The sequence below is a fragment of the Ranitomeya imitator genome, chromosome 6, assembly GCF_032444005.1.
Source record: "Ranitomeya imitator isolate aRanImi1 chromosome 6, aRanImi1.pri, whole genome shotgun sequence".
In the NCBI taxonomy this organism is placed as follows: Eukaryota; Metazoa; Chordata; class Amphibia; order Anura; family Dendrobatidae; genus Ranitomeya; species Ranitomeya imitator.
This window is the reverse complement of record NC_091287.1, coordinates 449,741,419-449,764,488: the sequence shown is the minus strand read 5'-3', so window position 1 is coordinate 449,764,488 and position 23,070 is coordinate 449,741,419. Positions and strand designations below refer to the sequence as shown.

Here is a 23,070-nt window from a genome sequence, read left to right as displayed (position 1 = left end):
CCCTGATGCCCCAGCAGCTCCTGCATTCCTGTCCTGGAATCACTATGGGAAGGTCAGAGGATGATAATCATTAAACTATGCCATTATTAATGGAGGAGGAGGGGAACTGGTTCTGCTGCTTTTACAAAGGGAAACCAGCTGAGTATCTGCCAGAGTGAACTCCACCTCAATAGTGAGGAATGCAGCAGCAGCCAGCACAGGAGTAGCGCCGTGTACACACCGCCATGGAGCGGCCGCAGCCAGACCCGTCACCACGGTAACAGGAGCAGGGCGGTCGGCTGATGGAGGCAGAGGGGAAAGTTGGCGATCTCCTACAGATGCTGCTGATCACAAGAGCAGATCAGCATCTCCACAGATTCCTCCTAGTCACACGCTAAACAAGTGCACGGCCTGTGCCCACTGCGACTCCTAACAGCCCCAGCACACACCTGTGCTCATCAGCTACCCCCAAGGGCCAGGGGGCATGTGGGGACCAAGGTCAGAGGAGCCCCCACACTCGCAGCTCTCTGGCCTCCATGTTGGAGATCTGCTTACTCAGCAGCCAGCAGAAAAGTTTCCAAGTTACCTGCAGTCACATCCAGGGCAGCAGATCGCGCTCAGCCGAAGTCTGTGGTGGGGATCATCTCCCTGCGAGCAACATCCAGCGCCAGGCGGAACAACAACCCCCAGCAGGAGAGGAAGCGAGAAAACGTGATCAGCTGCTGCCGGGGTGACAGCACAGCCCGCAGCTCCACCTCCCCCCTGCCCCGAGTGACAGCACACAGCCCCGCCTCCCCCCTGCCCCGAGTGACAGCACACAGCCCCGCCTCCCCCCTGCCCCGAGTGACAGCACACAGCCCCGCCTCCCCCCTGCCCGGAGTGACAGCACACAGCCCCGCCTCCCCCCTGCCCGGAGTGACAGCACACAGCCCCGCAGCTCCGCCTCCCCCCTGCCGGGAGTGACAGCACACAGCTCCGCCTCCCCCCTGCCCGGAGTGACAGCACACAGCCCCGCAGCTCCGCCTCCCCCCTGCCGGGAGTGACAGCACACAGCTCCGCCTCCCCCCTGCCCGGAGTGACAGCACACAGCCCCGCCTCCCCCCTGCCCGGAGTGACAGCACACAGCCCCGCCTCCCCCCTGCCCGGAGTGACAGCACACAGCCCCGCAGCTCCGCTTCCCCCCTGCCCGGAGTGACAGCCCGCAGCCCCACCTCCCCGGAGTGACAGCACAGCCCACAGCTCCGCCTCCCCCCTGCCCGGAGTGACAGCACACAGCCCCGCCTCCCCCATGCCCGGAGTGACAGCACACAAACCCCGCCTCCCCCTGCCCGGAGTGACAGCACACAGCCCCGCCTCCCCCCTGCCCGGAGTGACAGCATACAGCTCCGCAGCTCCGCCTCCCCCCTGCCCGAAGTGACAGCCCGCAGCCCCACCTCCCCGGAGTGACAGCACACAGCCCTGCCTCCCCCTGCCCGGAGTGACAGCACACAGCCCCGCCTCCCCCCTGCCCGGAGTGACAGCACACAGCCCCGCCTCCCCCCTGCCCGGAGTGACAGCACACAGCCCCGCTTCCCCCCTGCCCGGAGTGACAGCACACAGCCCCGCCTCCCCCATGCCCGGAGTGACAGCACACAAACCCCGCCTCCCCCTGCCCGGAGTGACAGCACACAGCCCCGCCTCCCCCCTGCCCGGAGTGACAGCATACAGCTCCGCAGCTCCGCCTCCCCCCTGCCCGAAGTGACAGCCCGCAGCCCCACCTCCCCGGAGTGACAGCACACAGCCCTGCCTCCCCCTGCCCGGAGTGACAGCATACAGCTCCGCAGCTCCGCCTCCCCCCTGCCCGAAGTGACAGCCCGCAGCCCCACCTCCCCGGAGTGACAGCACACAGCCCTGCCTCCCCCTGCCCGGAGTGACAGCACACAGCCCCGCCTCCCCCCTGCCCGGAGTGACAGCACACAGCCCCGCCTCCCCCCTGCCCGGAGTGACAGCACACAGCCCCGCTTCCCCCCTGCCCGGAGTGACAGCCCGCAGCCCCACCTCCCCGGAGTGACAGCACACAGCCCCGCCTCCCCCCTGCCCGGAGTGACAGCACACAGCCCCGCAGCTCCGCCTCCCCCCTGCCCGGAGTGACAGCACACAGCCCCGCCTCCCCCATGCCCGGAGTGACAGCACACAGCCCCGCCTCCCCCCTGCCCGGAGTGACAGCACACAGCCCCGCCTCCCCCTGCCCGAAGTGACAGCCCGCAGCTCCGCCTCCCCCTGCCCAGAGTGACAGCACACAGCCCCGCAGCTCCGCCTCCCCCTGCCCGGAGTGACAGCACATAGCCCCGCAGCTCCGCCTCCCCAGAGTGACAGCACACAGCCCCGCCTCCCCCCTGCCGGAGTGACAGCCCGCAGCTCCGCCTCCCCCTGCCCGGAGTGACAGCACACAGCCCCGCCTCCCCCCTGCCCGGAGTGACAGCACAGAGCCCCGCCTCCCCCCTGCCCGGAGTGACAGCACACAGCCCCGCAGCTCCGCTTCCCCCCTGCCCGGAGTGACAGCCCGCAGCCCCACCTCCCCGGAGTGACAGCACACAGCCCCGCCTCCCCCCTGCCCGGAGTGACAGCACACAGCCCCGCAGCTCCGCCTCCCCCCTGCCCGGAGTGACAGCACACAGCCCCGCCTCCCCCATGCCCGGAGTGACAGCACACAAACCCCGCCTCCCCATGCCCGGAGTGACAGCACACAGCCCCGCCTCCCCCCTGCCCGGAGTGACAGCACACAGCCCCGCAGCTCCGCCTCCCCCTGCCCGAAGTGACAGCCCGCAGCTCCGCCTCCCCCTGCCCAGAGTGACAGCACACAGCCCCGCAGCTCCGCCTCCCCCTGCCCGGAGTGACAGCACATAGCCCCGCAGCTCCGCCTCCCCAGAGTGACAGCACACAGTCCCGCCTCCCCCCTGCCGGAGTGACAGCCTGCAGCTCCGCCTCCCCCTGCCCGGAGTGACAGCACACAGCCCCGCCTCCCCCCTGCCCGGAGTGACAGCACACAGCCCCGCCTCCCCCCTGCCCAGAGTGACAGCACACAGCCCCGCAGCTCCGCTTCCCCCCTGCCCGGAGTGACAGCCCGCAGCCCCACCTCCCCGGAGTGACAGCACACAGCCCTGCCTCCCCCTGCCCGGAGTGACAGCACACAGCCCCGCCTCCCCCCTGCCCGGAGTGACAGCACACAGCCCCGCCTCCCCCCTGCCCGGAGTGACAGCATACAGCTCCGCAGCTCCGCCTCCCCCCTGCCCGAAGTGACAGCCCGCAGCCCCACCTCCCCGGAGTGACAGCACACAGCCCTGCCTCCCCCTGCCCGGAGTGACAGCACACAGCCCCGCCTCCCCCCTGCCCGGAGTGACAGCACACAGCCCCGCCTCCCCCCTGCCCGGAGTGACAGCACACAGCCCCGCAGCTCCGCCTCCCCCCTGCCCGGAGTGACAGCCCGCAGCCCCACCTCCCCGGAGTGACAGCACACAGCCCCGCCTCCCCCCTGCCCGGAGTGACAGCACACAGCCCCGCAGCTCCGCCTCCCCCCTGCCCGGAGTGACAGCACACAGCCCCGCCTCCCCCATGCCCGGAGTGACAGCACACAAACCCCGCCTCCCCATGCCCGAAGTGACAGCACACAGCCCCGCCTCCCCCCTGCCCGGAGTGACAGCACACAGCTCCGCCTCCCCCCTGCCCGAAGTGACAGCCCGCAGCTCCGCCTCCCCCTGCCCGGAGTGACAGCACACAGCCCCGCCTCCCCCTGCCCGGAGTGACAGCACATAGCCCCGCAGCTCCGCCTCCCCAGAGTGACAGCACACAGCCCCGCCTCCCCCCTGCCGGAGTGACAGCCCGCAGCTCCGCCTCCCCCTGCCCGGAGTGACAGCACACAGCCCCGCCTCCCCCTGCCCGGAGTGACAGCCCGCAGCTCCGCCTCCCCCCTGGCCGGAGTGACAGCCCGCAGCTCCGCCTCCCCCCTGCCCGGAGTGACAGCCCGCAGCTCCACCTCCCCCCTGCCCGGAGTGACAGCACAGCCCACAGCTCCGCCTCCCCCCTGCCCGGAGTGACAGCACACAGCCCCGCCTCCCCCTGCCCGGAGTGACAGCACACAGCCCCGCCTCCCCCATGCCCGGAGTGACAGCACACAGCCCCGCCTCCCCCCTGCCCGGAGTGACAGCCCGCAGCTCCACCTCCCCCCTGCCCGGAGTGACAGCACAGCCCACAGCTCCGCCTCCCACCTGCCCGGAGTGACAGCCCGCAGCTCCACCTCCCCCCTGCCCGGAGTGACAGCACAGCCCACAGCTCCGCCTCCCCCCTGCCCGGAGTGATAGCACACAGCCCCGCAGCTCCGCCTCCCCCTGCCCGGAGTGACAGCACACAAACCCCGCCTCCCCCCTGCCCGGAGTGACAGCACACAGCCCCGCAGCTCCACCTCCCCCCTGCCCGGAGTGACAGCACACAGCCCCGCAGCTCCGCCTCCCCCCTGCCCGGAGTGACAGCACAGCCCACAGCTCCGCCTCCCCCCTGCTCGGAGTGATAGCACACAGCCCCGCAGCTCCGCCTCCCCCCTGCCCGGAGTGACAGCACACAGCCCCGCCTCCCCCTGCCCGGAGTGACAGCACACAGCCCCGCCTCCCCCATGCCCGGAGTGACAGCACACAGCCCCGCAGCTCCGCCTCCCCCCTGCCCGGAGTGACAGCCCGCAGCTCCACCTCCCCCCTGCCCGGAGTGACAGCACAGCCCACAGCTCCGCCTCCCCCCTGCCCGGAGTGACAGCACACAGCCCCGCAGCTCCGCCTCCCCCTGCCCGGAGTGACAGCACACAGCCCCGCCTCCCCCATGCCCGGAGTGACAGCACACAAACCCCGCCTCCCCCCTGCCCGGAGTGACAGCACACAGCCCCGCAGCTCCACCTCCCCCCTGCCCGGAGTGACAGCACACAGCCCCGCCTCCCCCCTGCCCGGAGTGACAGCACACAGCCCCGCAGCTCCACCTCCCCCCTGCCCGGAGTGACAGCACACAGCCCCGCAGCTCCACCTCCCCCCTGCCCGGAGTGACAGCACAGCCCGCAGCCCCGCCTCCCCCCTGCCCGGAGTGACAGCACAGGCCGCAGCTCCACCTCCCCCTGCCCGGAGTGACAGCACACAGTGTCCATTTTGGTGGAGTTCGGTATAAAATGGACCGACTCCTACAATATGTAATAAATTGAGTACAGTAGTACAATGCAGGATGTGCTGAAATTATTTTCATAAGAATTTGGGAAAGTTAAGAAATGTCCTATAAATGTCTGTTCTGTTCCTGATCTAAGGATCCACCTCCCCCCTGCCCGGAGTGACAGCACACAGCCCCGCAGCTCCACCTCCCCCCTGTCCGGAGTGACAGCACACAGCCCCGCAGCTCCACCTCCCCCCTGCCCGGAGTGACAGCACACAGCCCCGCAGCTCCACCTCCCCCCTGCCCGGAGTGACAGCACACAGCCCCGCAGCTCCACCTCCCCCCTGCCCGGAGTGACAGCACAGCCCGCAGCCCCGCCTCCCCCCTGCCCGGAGTGACAGCACAGGCCGCAGCTCCACCTCCCCCCTGCCCGGAGTGACAGCACACAGCCCCGCAGCTCCGCCTCCCCCCTGCCCGGAGTGACAGCACACAGCCCCGCCTCCCCCATGCCCGGAGTGACAGCACACAAACCCCGCCTCCCCATGCCCGGAGTGACAGCACACAGCCCCGCCTCCCCCCTGCCCGGAGTGACAGCACACAGCCCCGCAGCTCCGCCTCCCCCTGCCCGAAGTGACAGCCCGCAGCTCCGCCTCCCCGGAGTGACAGCACACAGCCCCGCCTCCCCCTGCCCGGAGTGACAGCACATAGCCCCGCAGCTCCGCCTCCCCCCTGCCCAGAGTGACAGCACACAGCCCCGCCTCCCCCCTGCCGGAGTGACAGCCCGCAGCTCCGCCTCCCCCTGCCCGGAGTGACAGCACACAGCCCCGCCTCCCCCTGCCCGGAGTGACAGCCCGCAGCTCCGCCTCCCCCCTGCCCGGAGTGACAGCACACAGCCCCGCAGCTCCGCCTCCCCCCTGCCCGGAGTGACAGCCCGCAGCTCCACCTCCCCCCTGCCCGGAGTGACAGCACAGCCCACAGCTCCGCCTCCCCCCTGCCCGGAGTGATAGCACACAGCCCCGCCTCCCCCCTGCCCGGAGTGACAGCACACAGCCCCGCCTCCCCCTGCCCGGAGTGACAGCACACAGCCCCGCCTCCCCCATGCCCGGAGTGACAGCACACAGCCCCGCAGCTCCGCCTCCCCCCTGCCCGGAGTGACAGCCCGCAGCTCCACCTCCCCCCTGCCCGGAGTGACAGCACAGCCCACAGCTCCGCCTCCCCCCTGCCCGGAGTGATAGCACGCAGCCCCGCCTCCCCCCTGCCCGGAGTGACAGCACACAGCCCCGCCTCCCCCTGCCCGGAGTGACAGCACACAGCCCCGCCTCCCCCATGCCCGGAGTGACAGCACACAGCCCCGCAGCTCCGCCTCCCCCCTGCCCGGAGTGACAGCCCGCAGCTCCACCTCCCCCCTGCCCGGAGTGACAGCACAGCCCACAGCTCCGCCTCCCCCCTGCCCGGAGTGATAGCACGCAGCCCCGCCTCCCCCCTGCCCGGAGTGACAGCACACAGCCCCGCCTCCCCCTGCCCGGAGTGACAGCACACAGCCCCGCCTCCCCCATGCCCGGAGTGACAGCACACAGCCCCGCAGCTCCGCCTCCCCCCTGCCCGGAGTGACAGCCCGCAGCTCCACCTCCCCCCTGCCCGGAGTGACAGCACAGCCCACAGCTCCGCCTCCCACCTGCCCGGAGTAACAGCCCGCAGCTCCACCTCCCCCCTGCCCGGAGTGACAGCACACAGCCCCGCAGCTCCGCCTCCCCCTGCCCGGAGTGACAGCACACAGCCCCGCCTCCCCCCTGCCCGGAGTGACAGCACACAGCCCCGCCTCCCCCATGCCCGGAGTGACAGCACACAAACCCCGCCTCCCCCCTGCCCGGAGTGACAGCACACAGCCCCGCAGCTCCACCTCCCCCCTGCCCGGAGTGACAGCACACAGCCCCGCCTCCCCCCTGCCCGGAGTGACAGCACACAGCCCCGCAGCTCCACCTCCCCCCTGCCCGGAGTGACAGCACACAGCCCCGCAGCTCCACCTCCCCCCTGCCCGGAGTGACCGCACAGCCCGCAGCCCCGCCTCCCCCCTGCCCGGAGTGACAGCACAGGCCGCAGCTCCACCTCCCCCTGCCCGGAGTGACAGCACACAGTGTTCATTTTGGTGGAGTTCGGTATAAAATGGACCGACTCCTACAATATGTAATAAATTGAGTACAGTAGTACAATGCAGGATGTGCTGAAATTATTTTCATAAGAATTTGGGAAAGTTAAGAAATGTACTATAAATGTCTGTTCTGTTCCTGATCTAAGGATCTGGGCTTTTAGCTGAGATAAATCTGTGCTGCACTTTATGCACATGCTCAGTAGTGACCAGTGCTGTGGGGGTCGGAGTTGAAGTTGAGAAGTCTGACAGAGGGCACAGGGCGGCTCTGGAGTGAGGGGGTGCAGGGCGGCTCTGGAGTGAAGGGGCGCAGGGCGGCTCTGGAGTGAGGAGGGCGCAGGACGGCGCTGGAGTGAGGGGGCGCAGGGCGGTTCTGGAGTGAGGGGGCGCAGGGTGGCACTGGAGTGAGGGGCCGCAGGGCGGCGCTGGAGTGAGGAGGGCACAGGGCGGATCTGGAGTGAGGAGGGCACAGGGCGGATCTGGAGTGAGGGGCCGCAGGGCGGCGCTGGAATGAGGGGCCGCAGCAGGGCGATGGAGTGAGGAGGGCGCAGGGCGGCGCTGGAGTGAGGGGGCGCAGGGCGGCTCTGGAGTGAGAGGGCGCAGGGCGGCTCTGGAGTGAGAGGGCGCAGGGCGGCTCTGGGGTGAGGAGGCACAGGGCGGCTCTGGAGTGAGAGGTCGCAGAGCGGATCTGGAGTGAGAGGGCGCATGGCGGCGCTGGAGTGAGGGGGCGCAGGGCGGCTCTGGAGTGAGGGGGCGCAGGGCGGCTCTGGAGTTAGTGAGGGGGCGCAGGGCAGCGCTGGAGTGAGGGGGCGCAGGGCGGCTCTGGAGTGAGGGGGCGCAGGGCAGCTCTGGAGTTAGTGAGGGGGCGCAGGGCGGCGCTGGAGTTAGTGAGGGGGCGCAGGGCGGCGCTGGAGTGAGGGGGCGCAGGGCGGCGCTGGAGTGAGGGGGCGCAGGGCGGCTCTGGAGTGAGGGGGCGCAGGGCGGCTCTGGAGTTAGTGAGGGGGCGCAGGGCAGCGCTGGAGTGAGGGGGCGCAGGGCGGCTCTGGAGTGAGGGGGCGCAGGGCGGCTCTGGAGTTAGTGAGGGGGCGCAGGGCGGCGCTGGAGTTAGTGAGGGGGCGCAGGGCGGCGCTGGAGTGAGGGGGCGCAGGGCGGCTCTGGAGTGAGGGGGCGCAGGGCGGCTCTGGAGTTAGTGAGGGGGCGCAGGGCGGCGCTGGAGTTAGTGAGGGGGCGCAGGGCGGCGCTGGAGTTAGTGAGGGGGCGCAGGGCGGCGCTGGAGTTAGTGAGGGGGCGCAGGGCGGCTCTGGAGTGAGGGGGCGCAGGGCGGTTCTGGAGTGAGGGGACGCATGGCGGCTCTGGAGTTAGTGAGGGGGCTCAGGGCGGCGCTGGAGGGGGCGCAGGGCGGCTCTGGAGTGAGGGGGCGCATGGCGGCTCTGGAGTTAGTGAGGGGGCGCAGGGCGGCGCTGGAGTGAGGGGGCGCAGGGCGGCTCTGGAGTGAGGGGGCGCAGGGCGGCTCTGGAGTTAGTGAAGGGGCGCAGGGCGGCGCTGGAGTTAGTGAGGGGGCGCAGGGCGGCGCTGGAGTTAGTGAGGGGGCGCAGGGCGGCTCTGGAGTTAGTGAGGGGGCGCAGGGCGGCGCTGGAGTTAGTGAGGGGGCGCAGGGCGGCTCTGGAGTGAGGGAGCGCAGGGCGGCTCTGGAGTGAGGGGGCGCAGGGCGGCTCTGGAGTGAGGGGGCGCAGGGCGGCTCTGGAGTGAGGGGGCGCAGGGCGGCGCTGGAGTGAGGGGGAGCACGCCGGCTCTGGAGTGAGGGGGCGCAGGGCGGCTCTGGAGTTAGTGAGGGGGCGCACGGCGGCGCTGGAGTGAGTGAGGGGGCGCAGGGCGGCGCTGGAGTGAGGGGGCGCAGGGCGGCTCTGGAGTTAGTGAGGGGGCGCAGGGCGGCTCTGGAGTTAGTGAGGGGGCGCAGGGCGGCTCTGGAGTTAGTGAGGGGGCGCAGGGCGGCTCTGGAGTTAGTGAGGGGGCGCAGGGCGGCTCTGGAGTTAGTGAGGGGGCGCAGGGCGGCTCTGGAGTTAGTGAGGGGGCGCAGGGCGGCTCTGGAGTTAGTGAGGGGGCGCAGGTCGGCTCTGGAGTTAGTGAGGGGGCGCAGGGCGGCTCTGGAGTTAGTGAGGGGGCGCAGGGCGGCTCTGGAGTTAGTGAGGGGGCGCAGGGCGGCTCTGGAGTTAGTGAGGGGGCGCAGGGCGGCTCTGGAGTTAGTGAGGGGGCGCAGGGCGGCTCTGGAGTTAGTGAGGGGGCGCAGGGCGGCTCTGGAGTTAGTGAGGGGGCGCAGGGCGGCTCTGGAGTTAGTGAGGGGGCGCAGGGCGGCTCTGGAGTTAGTGAGGGGGCGCAGGGCGGCTCTGGAGTTAGTGAGGGGGCGCAGGGCGGCTCTGGAGTTAGTGAGGGGGCGCAGGGCGGCTCTGGAGTTAGTGAGGGGGCGCAGGGCGGCTCTGGAGTTAGTGAGGGGGCGCAGGGCGGCTCTGGAGTTAGTGAGGGGGCGCAGGGCGGCTCTGGAGTTAGTGAGGGGGCGCAGGGCGGCTCTGGAGTTAGTGAGGGGGCGCAGGGCGGCTCTGGAGTTAGTGAGGGGGCGCAGGGCGGCTCTGGAGTTAGTGAGGGGGCGCAGGGCGGCTCTGGAGTTAGTGAGGGGGCGCAGGGCGGCTCTGGAGTTAGTGAGGGGGCGCAGGGCGGCTCTGGAGTTAGTGAGGGGGCGCAGGGCGGCTCTGGAGTTAGTGAGGGGGCGCAGGGCGGCTCTGGAGTTAGTGAGGGGGCGCAGGGCGGCTCTGGAGTGACAGCTACGCCTCCTCACACTGTTTACTATGCGGCTCTGTGACTGGAGTTCGGTCCCGGCGGCCGCCACCAGTTTCTGTCAGTTTCCTCTCGCGCAGGGAGGAGCCAGGAGACTGAGGATTATTACACTGTAGTCCAATGGCTTCCTGCTACGCTCCCCCGTCATAGCCTCCGTGCCTGCCACACGACTGGCGGCCCCTGTGGACTGAGCCCGGCCGTCACGCTGCTCGCACTGCGCATCACTGACACAGAGGGATAACCGCAATCATTTATTATCGCCTCCTAATAATATAGTCCAGGAAAGAAACAGACCAATCAGCAGAGCTTTTATTCCGTAGTGGGCGCCGGGAAAGTGAACGCTGATTGGTTGCTATGGGTAACGGAGCCACTGGCCTATCTGTACACACAAGGCCCAGTCCAGACATGGAGGGCTGTTGCCCATAGCAACTAAGCTGCAGCCAGCAGAGACCATCTATGATCCATCTCTTGGCCTTCAACTAAAACACCTCAACAAATAATAATAATAATAATAATAATAAATGCTGAATAGAGAACAGGGTCTCATGTCAGTAACCGCAATGTCCATCCACCTCTCGTGTCTCCCCTTTTCCTCATAGTTTGTAAGCTTACGAGCAGGGCCCTCACTCCTCTTGGTATCTGTTTTGAACTGTATTTCTGTTATGCTGTAATGTCTATTGTATGTACAAGTCCCCTCTATAATTTGTAAAGCGCTGCGGAATATGTTGGCGCTATATAAATAAAAATTATTATTATTATTATTATTAATGGACCTGGGAGAATTGGCACGTTTGATCCGAAAAATGGTGGAGAGTATGCGCACTGCGATATGTTACATGTGGGACGCTCAGCACCCCACTGACCTGCAGGAGCCGGACGTAAAACATGCTGGTCTGAACAAGCCCCGACTGATAGGGCCCAGTGTCCGGAAGAAGGGGTCATGGCGGCAGTAGCCACACGTCACACCAGTGATGGAGACCGGTGAGACCCCAGCACAGCGCAGCTGATGGCAGATCTCAGTGCGGGCCCTGCTGGGCACAGGGGAGACTTCATCCAATTTAATTTTAAAATAATCCCAAATACTCACAATTTTCCATAAAAAAAAAAACATCCAAGAATATTTTGTTTGCTATAAACCCTGTGTCTGAATCTTCACTAGACGGGTTTTCTGAGGGCAGACCTTGATAAATATCAGTATTATAAGCCCCCCCGCATTCAGGGGTCCCCGGCTGTGACCTCCCTTTATATACCATTAGTCAGTCCTGTATACCTGCGCTGGGGGACAGCAGCTCTGTGGCTTAACCGTTCCCAAAAGCAGCGGCAATAGGCCTCTATACAGGCTGCCGCTAAAGAGTTAACTGAGGAAAAGTCCAAAGAGCAGCCATATTGATAACCTGAAGAAACACCACAACTAAGGATCTGTGCACACAGAGATGTATTCCCCAACATATAGCCCCCACAGACACCAGCAGAAAATCTTAATTGTCATCCAGGTTCATCCCCTCCAACCAAAGGCCCCAAATCCCAAGATCAGTTGGTTTTCTTTATCAATGAGAAATGATATCTTTATTTATTTTAGTCATTTATATAGCGCTATTAATTCTGCAGCGCTTTACAGACATTATTGGCACTGTCCCAGATAGTGCTCAGTATTTATATTCCCCAGACAGAAGAAAAAAAAACACCAGCTAAAAAAAGATGCTATAAAAACACTGTAAAAGCAACCAGTAAAAAAATGCAAGGTGTGAACACAGCCTAATAGGAGCAAAACAAAAAACCACACTCCTGGCTGCTATGGGGCGACTGACCCCAGTGGACACAATGCTCTCCGTATACATCACCAAGCCTTCCCAATGCTCTCACAATACCGCTACGCTGTGTTCACATCTGGGCTGTGGTTTCTGTTATGAGCGGAAACCACAGTGCAGGGCAGAGACTTGTCATAATGGACACAAGCAGCACTGGCAAGCCTGGCCGATCTATACAGGGCCTCACAGAAGAAGACATGGCATCATACTGTGTCACCATCACATGGAGAAGACCCGCTACATAGCAGAGCTCTTCTAACAACCAACGGATGGCGCCGCACTCCATTACTGAGAGCCAGAACCACACAATAATGCCAAACATAAGCCATGCTCTAAAGTCCAGAGACACAAAGACCTGCTGCCATGAACCGCTGGACATGTTGCAGACAATCTTTTACGTGTAAAAACACAGCAAAGTGCAACAGTAAAATAAAAGGCACGGGCCACCGATGCAGCCGCAGTATTCGGCACATATTTCCCTTAGGTTAGGAAGTTCTGAAAGGTCAAGGTTTTGCTTCAGATTAAAGTTTGAGTCATTCTTACCATCTTACACTTCCTGCCTTCAGTAAGACCCCACGCTGACATGTAATGTGACATTATGGGCTTCTAAAATGTCATTCTGTTACACAGGAAAAGGGAAGTAAACAAAGTGAATTCTACCATGCACCATCAAGCTGGGTGTATTTCACCACCGGCAGGACCTTCATGTGGAGTCTGTCACCAGCACATGGCCCCTTCAATAACAAGCAACTCCGCAATTTAGCTTTTATCCATTCTTAAGAACAGAGGGATTTTTTAATTTTATAGCTTACTGCTTGCAGCCTGGGTTACCAGCCACCTCTGCAATCTATCAGAGGTAGCCAGTCTCCTAGGCAAGGTGCGGAAGCAAGCACGGCTGTGGTCTGGCTGGATCCGGCCAGCTTCTATGCCCTCTCTTATGCTCCTCCATGCTGCCGGTCTGGACCGTCAATCATCAGGAGAGCAGGGTCCCCTGCCAAGCAGTAACATAGTAACATAGTTAGTAAGGCCGAAAAAAGACATTTGTCCATCCAGTTCAGCCTATATTTTCCATCATAATAAATTCCCAGATCTACGTCCTTCTACAGAACCTAATTGTATGATACAATATTGTTCTGCTCCAGGAAGACATCCAGGCCTCTCTTGAACCCCTCGACTGAGTTCGCCATCACCACCTCCTCAGGCAAGCAATTCCAGATTCTCACTGCCCTAACAGTAAAGAATCCTCTTCTATGTTGGTGGAAAAACCTTCTCTCCTCCAGACGCAAAGAATGCCCCCTTGTGCCCGTCACCTTCCTTGGTATAAACAGATCCTCAGCGAGATATTTGTATTGTCCCCTTATATACTTATACATGGTTATTAGATCGCCCCTCAGTCGTCTTTTTTCTAGACTAAATAATCCTAATTTCGCTAATCTATCTGGGTATTGTAGTTCTCCCATCCCCTTTATTAATTTTGTTGCCCTCCTTTGTACTCTCTCTAGTTCCATTATATCCTTCCTGAGCACCGGTGACCAAAACTGGACACAGTACTCCATGTGCGGTCTAACTAGGGATTTGTACAGAGGCAGTATAATGCTCTCATCATGTGTATCCAGACCTCTTTTAATGCACCCCATGATCCTGTTTGCCTTGGCAGCTGCTGCCTGTCACTGGCTGCTCCAGGTAAGTTTATCATTAACTAGGATCCCCAAGTCCTTCTCCCTGTCAGATTTACCCAGTGGTTTCCCATTCAGTGTGTAATGGTGACATCGATTCCTTCTTCCCATGTGTATAACCTTACATTTATCATTGTTAAACCTCATCTGCCACCTTTCAGCCCAAGTTTCCAACTTATCCAGATCCATCTGTAGCAGAATACTATCTTCTCTTGTATTAACTGCTTTACATAGTTTTGTATCATCTGCAAATATCGATATTTTACTGTGTAAACCTTCTACCAGATCATTAATGAATATGTTGAAGAGAACAGGTCCCAATACCGACCCCTGCGGTACCCCACTGGTCACAGCGACCCAGTTAGAGACTATACCATTTATAACCACCCTCTGCTTTCTATCACTAAGCCAGTTACTAACCCATTTACACACATTTTCCCCCAGACCAAGCATTCTCATTTTGTGTACCAACCTCTTGTGCGGCACGGTATCAAACGCTTTGGAAAAATCGAGATATACCACGTCCAATGACTCACCGTGGTCCAGCCTATAGCTTACCTCTTCATAAAAACTGATTAGATTGGTTTGACAGGAGCGATTTCTCATAAACCCAAGCTGATATGGAGTTAAACAGTTATTCTCATTGAGATAATCCAGAATAACATCCCTCAGAAACCCTTCAAATATTTTACCAACAATAGAGGTTAGACTTACTGGCCTATAATTTCCAGGTTCACTTTTAGAGCCCTTTTTGAATATTGGCACCACATTTGCTATGCGCCAATCCTGCGGAACAGACCCTGTCGCTATAGAGTCCCTAAAAATAAGAAATAATGGTTTATCTATTACATTACTTAGTTCTCTTAGTACTCGTGGGTGTATGCCATCCGGACCCGGAGATTTATCTATTTTAATCTTATTTAGCCGGTTTCGCACCTCTTCTTGGGTTAGATTGGTGACCCTTAATATAGGGTTTTCATTGTTTCTTGGGATTTCACCTAGCATTTCATTTTCCACCGTGAATACCGTGGAGAAGAAGGTGTTTAATATGTTAGCTTTTTCCTCGTCATCTACAACCATTCTTTCCTCACTATTTTTTAAGGGGCCTACATTTTCAGTTTTTATTCTTTTACTATTGATATAGTTGAAGAACAGTTTGGGATTAGTTTTACTCTCCTTAGCAATGTGCTTCTCTGTTTCCTTTTTGGCAGCTTTAATTAGTTTTTTAGATAAAGTATTTTTCTCCCTGTAGTTTTTTAGAGCTTCAATGGTGCCATCCTGCTTTAGTAGTGCAAATGCTTTCTTTTTACTGTTAATTGCCTGTCTTACTTCTTTGTTTAGCCACATTGGGTTTTTCCTATTTCTAGTCCTTTTATTCCGACAAGGTATAAACCGCTTACACTGCCTATTTAGGATGTTCTTAAACATTTCCCATTTATTATCTGTATTCTCATTTCTGAGGATATTGTCCCAGTCTACCAGATTAAGGGCATCTCTAAGCTGGTCAAACTTTGCCTTCCTAAAGTTCAGTGTTTTTGTGACTCCCTGACAAGTTCCCCTAGTGAAAGACAGGTGAAACTGTACAATATTGTGGTCGCTATTTCCTAGATGCCCGACCACCTGCAGATTTGTTATTCTGTCAGGTCTATTAGATAGTATTAGGTCTAAAAGTGCTGCTCCTCTGGTTGGATTCTGCACCAATTGTGAAAGATAATTTTTCTTGGTTATTAGCAGAAACCTGCAAGTCTGTAGCAGTAAGTCTGGAGGCTCCTGAAGATAGAAGATGCAACAACCTCATTCATTTAGGAATCTGATACATAGCCTAAAATAAAAAACAAACATGTAAATAGGCCCATAGAATATAACAGGTACATGTTCTTTTATTGAAAAAGATGGATAGAGCACGCACGACAAATATAATCCAAGCAAATATTCCTAGAGAGCTGCAGCAGTATAAACCAGTGTGTATTATGTTACAAGCCATACAAGTAAAAGACCATGGAAAGAAACCGGTGCGCTGCACGAACATGATCTCCGCAGCCTACTCACCATGGAGCCAGCTTTACACCGGCAGCCACATCAGATAAGGGCTACGGCGTACCCATCCTCAATATTGACCTCACCATGGGCCCTACACAAGGCCTGTGCCACGTAGCACGGCAACTCGCTGCTCCCACTTAGCTTTCATAATGAGTAAGACATTAGAATATCACCAGCACAAGGCATCCTAATCTGATGATCGCATGTATTTCATCCCTTATCTCTGCAGGCCATCTTCCAAACAGCTTGTCATGGCAGGCTGTCCATTGTGAATTTAACTAAAGCCTTTAAAGAACAAATTCGCTGGCCTTCTTCTCACATCTTAATCATGCTCGCTGAGCCACCAGGTCAAGTTTAAGGAAATTAATATCTACTTCTCATCCATCAGAGTTAGTTATGCATCGTGGTAGATTTTCTTGCCCAGTGGGGTAGAAGTGACAGGTCTCACACCAGTGGGAGTAATTATAGGTTCTGACCCTGATGTCCACTACAAAGAATACAGCCATATTAGGCGTGACTAATATCCTCATAAATCACAGTGGGGAAGAACCAGAGCGGGGCAATGCTTTAGGCTAGGGCGAAATAGTGCCATTCGACATGAAGACCTCACTAGCGCATATATGGAGTTGTCAATAAAGTGGCATGGAGGACCACCGGCAACCGCGACCCAACAGCTGCAAAAAGTCCCACATGCATCAATTTAAGTAGTGTACAAACACATTGACGTCGAGTTCACATATCGGTGTTTCACCTGTGTATGGATTGTAAGGGCCAGATTGACCACCGTTCTCCTGATCTGCACAAACTTCATAGGACTGATGAGTTCGGGCCAGGAGACCCGCAGCCATTACCGACATCGTAGTCCAAGTTCTGCCCATGAAACGTGTAAAACGGGCATGTAATCTTTATTTTTTTTTTATATAACACTAACAAATTCCGCAGCGCTTTACAGACATTATCATCGCTGTCCCCGATGGGGCTCACAACCTAGATTCCCTATTAGTATGTCTTTGGATTGTGGGAAGAAACCGGAGAACCCGGGGGAAACCATGCTAATAAGGGGAGAACATACAAAATCCTTGCAGATGTTGTCCTTGGTGGGATTTGAACCCAGGACTCCAGCGCTCCAAGGCTGCAGTGCTAACCACTGAGCCACCGTGCTACATAATCATAATAGCACCATAGGTTATAATGGGTACATGCTGCATCTGCAAACAAAAAACAAACGGATACAACACAGATGTCTGAATGAGGCCTAACAAAACATACATCATTATCTCTTCAAAGGGTTTTTGTTCACCCATATTCCCCTCTTATAAGCAGCTAATACACTACTCCCATCTGTTTTACTGATTTTTAGAGGAGGGAAGAAATGTTTAGTAGCTTATAATAAAAGGTACGGTATATTTACAGCGTGCAGTCTAAGGGGAAAATTACAGTACAGCCATGATAATTAAAGAAGAATGATGACAAACGTAAAAGTAGTTCATTTACCAGCCATTATGTTAACAAACCTAGCAATGAATCACTGCAAGGAAACTGGCCCCAGAAACCAATTACTATGTTACTAAAACCATCTTTGTGCCAACAGAAGTAATGCGGTGTTTGCGGGCACTGGAATGTTTCTGAAGCATGGCGGCGCTGGCCACAGATCAGACAGGCCGCCATTACCTTAGTGACAGGCATGTTACACACAATAACGCCACAACACAACATTAGCTTTAGATTTTTGGCTATGCTTTAATATTAAAGAGGTTATGTCATTCACAAATGGAAAACAGCTGGAGCGATTGGGAACAAGGCTGTGTATTTCTATGTAGGTCCATAAAACCATGGTAACTGCTGAGCGCGGATATATAATGTTCTGTAGATCGCGTGGCACATACTATTATAGAAAGCAGGTGCTTTTATCTTTCATGGCCATGATAACAGCAGGTCCAGATCACATACAGCTTCTTTTTTTTTCTAGCAACAGATTCCCTGGCAATGACACGGAATGGTAGATATAGCAGATACATGGGAGTAGTAGTGGGAGTAGTAGTAGTTTGCTCTATAAACAGGAAGCGTTGATGACTTAAACCCAGATCATCCACAATGCAAAGTCTATGGACAGCACGAACACTAATGTGACTGATGACAGAGTATGAAAGAGGAAGTAGCAGGGCTTCCTGACAAAGGCCGATAGAAGCGAAACGTGAAGGGCCATGTGGTGGAAGGCAACCTACAGAACCATACATTATAGAGATGTGTGTTCACATAACGGATAGGCGAAACACACACCGGGGACAGTACACATTCAGAAGTCTGTCCGCAGAGTGCAGACAACTATACAAAGCCTGGATTATGTGAATGGTGACACGGTTGTCACAATTCTTCAGCATGTTACACCCGGCCGACTGTGATAGTGAATATTTTGTCAGCAATTGATTCTAGTGTGAATTTTCTACATCCTGGTCATGTGTAATGCCAAGGGTCAGAAGCACTGTTGGGCAAGTAGTCGGTCGTCTATTTCATGGCAGTCTACCCAGTGTCCATGGCCCACTTTAGGCCACGTACACACACGACCGGAGAGCCACGTCACCATGCCACTCGTGCGCTCGTCCACATCTCAGGTGGCTGCAAGAGCTGCGCGTCATTATATGCACTGTTCTCAGTTGTAAAGAACACACGCTGTGGGGGTGGTGTCCCCTGTATGGAGAAGTTGGTATTATAGACAAGCGCACGTTCTGCCAGTGCCCAACAAACAGCGCACGGACCTCTAGTAAATGTAATAAATAAAAAAAAGAAAAAACTTCAAAGCATAAACTTTTGTTAACCATGTTAAGGATGAGAGCAGCGTAAGGAAAGGCAGAAGCTCCTGCAGCCATCAGCAACTCTGAGAAGATCGCCGAGCTCGGGACGTGACCGGCACAACAACAAATAATCATCAGGACCTGTTCTTAGGTCTGTGAGAAAAATCACTCATGTTCACGTCACAGTGACAAATAATGGTCAATATGTTGTCCACGTGCAGGCCATCGTGCACACGGAAAGCACAAGGACTGAATATTGGTGTCATCCCTGTCCTTGGATTCAGGTAGTAATGTGACACGGACATAAAACGCAAAAAAAAAACCTCAAAGCAGATAAAAACAAGCTGTGTCAGTGACCAGAAATTCAATGAATGTGCTGCACATAACTTCACCATTGTTGTTAGTGTGTCAGGAAGGCCGTGCAATGCTGAGGTGATTCACAACCTAACAGTTCAAACATGGCCGGCCCACCTCTCAAACTCAATGGAGACACTTCACTATGCAAATATTTAATCACCTTGTGGGTAACCAAGAATATACAGGTCTGTTAATGAGTCATTTATTTCACTTCACATAGCTGCCAACATCACAAAAAAGTAAAATAATTCATTATTGGAGAGGAGCATCGCGGACCACGGCTAATACACCGCAGTGCGGAGCCATTCACTGACACAATGGATCCCGGACACACAGCGTTCACAACATATGATATAACTGTCCCATGAACAACCTGGCAATGTCTCACTATTCCTGCCAAACAAAACTGTCATAGCGTACGTGAAGCAAAGAAAAAAAATATGTGCATCCAGCAAGAGCTGTCACCTGCACTGACATTTTCCTGATGTTGTGGACAATCATCGAGCTAAAGGCGCTGCCATTCACGTAGATGTTTGGCTCACCAAGAACACCCACAATAAGTATGCACAGTGAAGAGGGGAAGAAAAAGCACAGGGTGCAGTGGGGACAAAAATGTAATAAAGACCAGGTCCACCACCAACGGCAGTAACCTGTGGTTGCTGGACTGTAGCTGCAAGAACTGTATTCTACATCCTAGCATCAGAGACTTTTCTTTTAATTAGCATGATGTCACCAGGGCTGTGAGGTCGGTGCCAAACCTCCAACTCCTCAATTTCCCTGCCTCACTACTGAGCATGTACATAAAGTGCAGCACAGATTCAGCTCAACTAAAAGCCGAGATCATTAGATCAGGAACAGGACATTTAATAACTTTCCCAAATTCTTATGAAGACATTTCCAGCACATCCTGCATTGTACTACTGTACTCAATTTATTATATATTTTAGGAGTCGGTGATTTGTATACTGACTCAACCAAAATAGACACAGACTCTGACTCCATGACTCAGACTCTACAGCCCTGGATGTCACGCCGCAACAATGACACTAATCAAAAGAAAAGCTGGAGAAGCTGTCAGTAATGGGTGGTTCTCAGGACTCCCATCCAGCAACCGCAGATTGAGGGCAAGATCAATGCACTGGGTCCTGTAAATCGATTAGAATCATAGAATGTTAGAGTTGGGAAGGACCTCAAGGGTCATGGTGTCCAACCCACTGCCCCGATTTGCACCAACTCTACGTCCAAACAGAGAAGAATAACATTAGCTGGTATTTCTAAGTTAATAAGAACATATATGCCTCGATCATTGAAACTTTTTGCCAGAATTCAGGAGTTAAACTGTTTGAAATGTCACAATTTTCTTTGCGCAACTCGTAGCTGGGCAGAGGAACATAACTGGCAGCCCCCTTGTACAACCATTGTAGATGTAGCCTTCCTTGAGACATGTCATTTTTCCCTCATAAATGTTTTAGTGCAGACTCCTCAATGTGCAACTGAGAAGATGGTTTAATAAACACACATTACCCTGGAATTAATGGTGAATTACTACTTCCTCAGAGCATTAGAGACCTACTTTACTACGCTGATGCAATACCTAATTTGCACTCCTCACGATTTACAAAAATCAGGAGTGGGGATGTCGACTTTTTCCTTCACAGTCAATAAATGTGCTCCCCAGACACTGAATACAGAAGTGGCCTTCATATTTAGAGACATGTCATTGCATGTTTACCCCACATCATTAAGAAAATCTAAGAATAGTTGGAAATTACATGGGTCTCAACCATAGGCGCAGATTTTCTTTGGAGGCCAGAAATACACTTCTGAGTCTCCTCAACAGTGTCAGACTGGAGAACATTGGGCCCACTGGAGGATTAGATTCTGAGGGCCCACATTTCTCCCCCTCTGAAGAGCCCGATAGCAACTGCAAGATTTGCACCATGAACTCTTCTGAAGACGCCAGGGCCCACCGGAGGATTCTCCAGTTCTCTGGTGGACCAGTCCAACCTTGCTCCTCAACAGTGAGATATAAGGTGTTGACCAGGTTTTTGGGGTCATATGATGGTTGGCTGATAAATCAGGATAGCGATCAGTAGTCGAGTATGGATTCTGTATGGGAAGACAAGAGTAAGCTATGACCACCTTTAAGAAGAAAAGGGCCAGGCATGTTGAAATCCAAAAACATCCTTTCCTATCCCCAATATCTGCCACTGGAGGAAAGTTGGGAAACCTCACACATTAGATGGATGGCCAGACCCGTAAAAATTGGCATGCAAGACGCCAAGACATCAGATATTACTTATTTTGCCTTGCTCCTATAAGTGTTAATCACCTTTTTGACTGATACAGCCAACATAAATGTACTGAATACAATGCCAAAATTCCCTCCTTTCTACTAATCTCTGACGTCATAGACAACACCTAGAATTTTTCTCTCTCAAGTCCAGAATATCGAGCCTTTTATTGTAAAACATGCATGATAAAATATTAAATTTTCCTGAAACTAATAACTAAGATTAGTGCAAAAATTGCCATTGTACAAGAGTGTAAGCCACACATACATATTAGGTTCTATGGAAATCAAAGTGCAAACTAGGCTAGGACATTCCTTTATAGGAGCTTATCTTGTGTCCTCTACTCCTAGTGACAGCTGGCAAACTAGCTACACAAATCCGCTGGTAAGTGCTGAGCTGAGAGATGTGACCCTACCCCTTTTACCAACAGGGAGGGGCACTCAAAATTTTCTCCTGCTTTCCTGCTGAGGTTGCTACAGCAAGCAAAAAGTGAAAGCGACAAAGTTGTAGCTTTTTGCTTGGACAAAAGAATATTTTTGTTGACGTTCGAGAATTCACAAGCTCTCTGGTCAGGCTTTCCCCCATCTCAACCCGGGTGCAGACAGATCAAGATCTGGTGGGATGCCACACAACCTGATAATAAAGTCGTAGCCCTGCAGTATGAGAAAGCTGATTGTGCACAAACACTGCGTTTACAAAGCTCAGGATAACACTGTCGGCGCCTCCAAGGATCCGGGTTGTAGGTTCATTCACAGTGGTCCACCATCCCAATGTACCAATAAAAGGGTACTAAATTTACTCCTTGGAGGTATGTGCACATACCATTATTTTCAGGTGGATTCAGCCTCAAACAGTGCACTAAAAAAGCTAAAAAGAATTAATATGCAAACTGCAATGTCAAAACGATTTGCTGTGCATATATTTAGGCTTTTTTTTTTTAACTTCTTCTAACCACTTCAGGCTTTGACTGTTATGCATCTAAAAGCAACCTGACCATTCTTCAACCGGCTTCCGCTCACTAGTTTATGTACGGTATGTAGTTTTAGAAGAAAAAAAAAATACAGTGACGGCACAGATGCAGTCAAAATGACCAAATACAGAAGCCAGAGAAGACGCTTCAGGAAAATGCTGGCGTTTTTCCTAAAGCACCTGCAGCTTAAAAAACATTGTGTGCACGTCCTTTGGAGTCATCTTTTTTGAAATGTGTAATGCAGCAGCAGTGCCCTGAAATGATACACCACCTCAGGACCATACACCACCTCAGGACCATGCACCACCTCAAGACCATGCACCACCTCAGGACCATACACCACCTCAGGACCATACACCACCTCAGGACCATACACCACCTCAGGACCATACACCACCTCAGGACCATACACCACCTCAGGACCATACACCACCTCAGGACCAGTCACCACCTCAGGACCAGTCACCACCTCAGGACCATGCACCACCTCAGGACCATGCACCACCTCAGGACCATGCACCACCTCAGGACCATGCACCACCTCAGGACCATGCACCACCTCAGGACCATTCACCACCTCAGGACCATTCACCACCTCAAGACCAGTCACCACCTCAAGACCAGTCACCACCTCAGGATCATACACCACCTCAGGATCATACACCACCTCAGGATCATACACCACCTCAGGACCAGTCACCACCTCAGGACCAGTCACCACCTCAGGACCAGTCACCACCTCAGGACCAGTCACCACCTCAGGATCATACACCACCTCAGGATCATACACCACCTCAGGATCATACACCACCTCAGGACCAGTCACCACCTCAGGACCAGTCACCACCGCAGGACCAGTCACCACCTCAGGACCTATCAGCAGAATAAGTGGTGCTGTAAAATAAAGGCACATTTCAAGGACTTTTTACAGAGACCAACATAAATCGCACAGATTCCATATGGTCTCTTTTCACAAAGGAGCGTGCTGCTGACAAAACCCCCCAAAAAAACACAAAATG

General features: G+C 55.8%; 1 protein-coding gene across 9 annotated transcripts in view; it reads right to left on the bottom strand.

Moving 5' to 3' along the window:
* Window positions 1-23,070, bottom strand: part of NCOA2 (nuclear receptor coactivator 2) — a 202,145-nt gene that overhangs the window by 57,692 nt on the left and 121,383 nt on the right. For 3 of the 9 annotated variants that reach the window (XM_069731451.1, XM_069731455.1, XM_069731458.1), the window contains exon 1: window positions 566-770. The exons of the other annotated variants lie outside the window; for them this stretch is intronic. The gene's annotated coding sequence lies outside the window, so the exon portion shown is untranslated. Of the gene's footprint in view, window positions 1-565; window positions 771-23,070 lie in introns of those variants that run through there. 9 annotated transcript variants of the gene reach the window in all.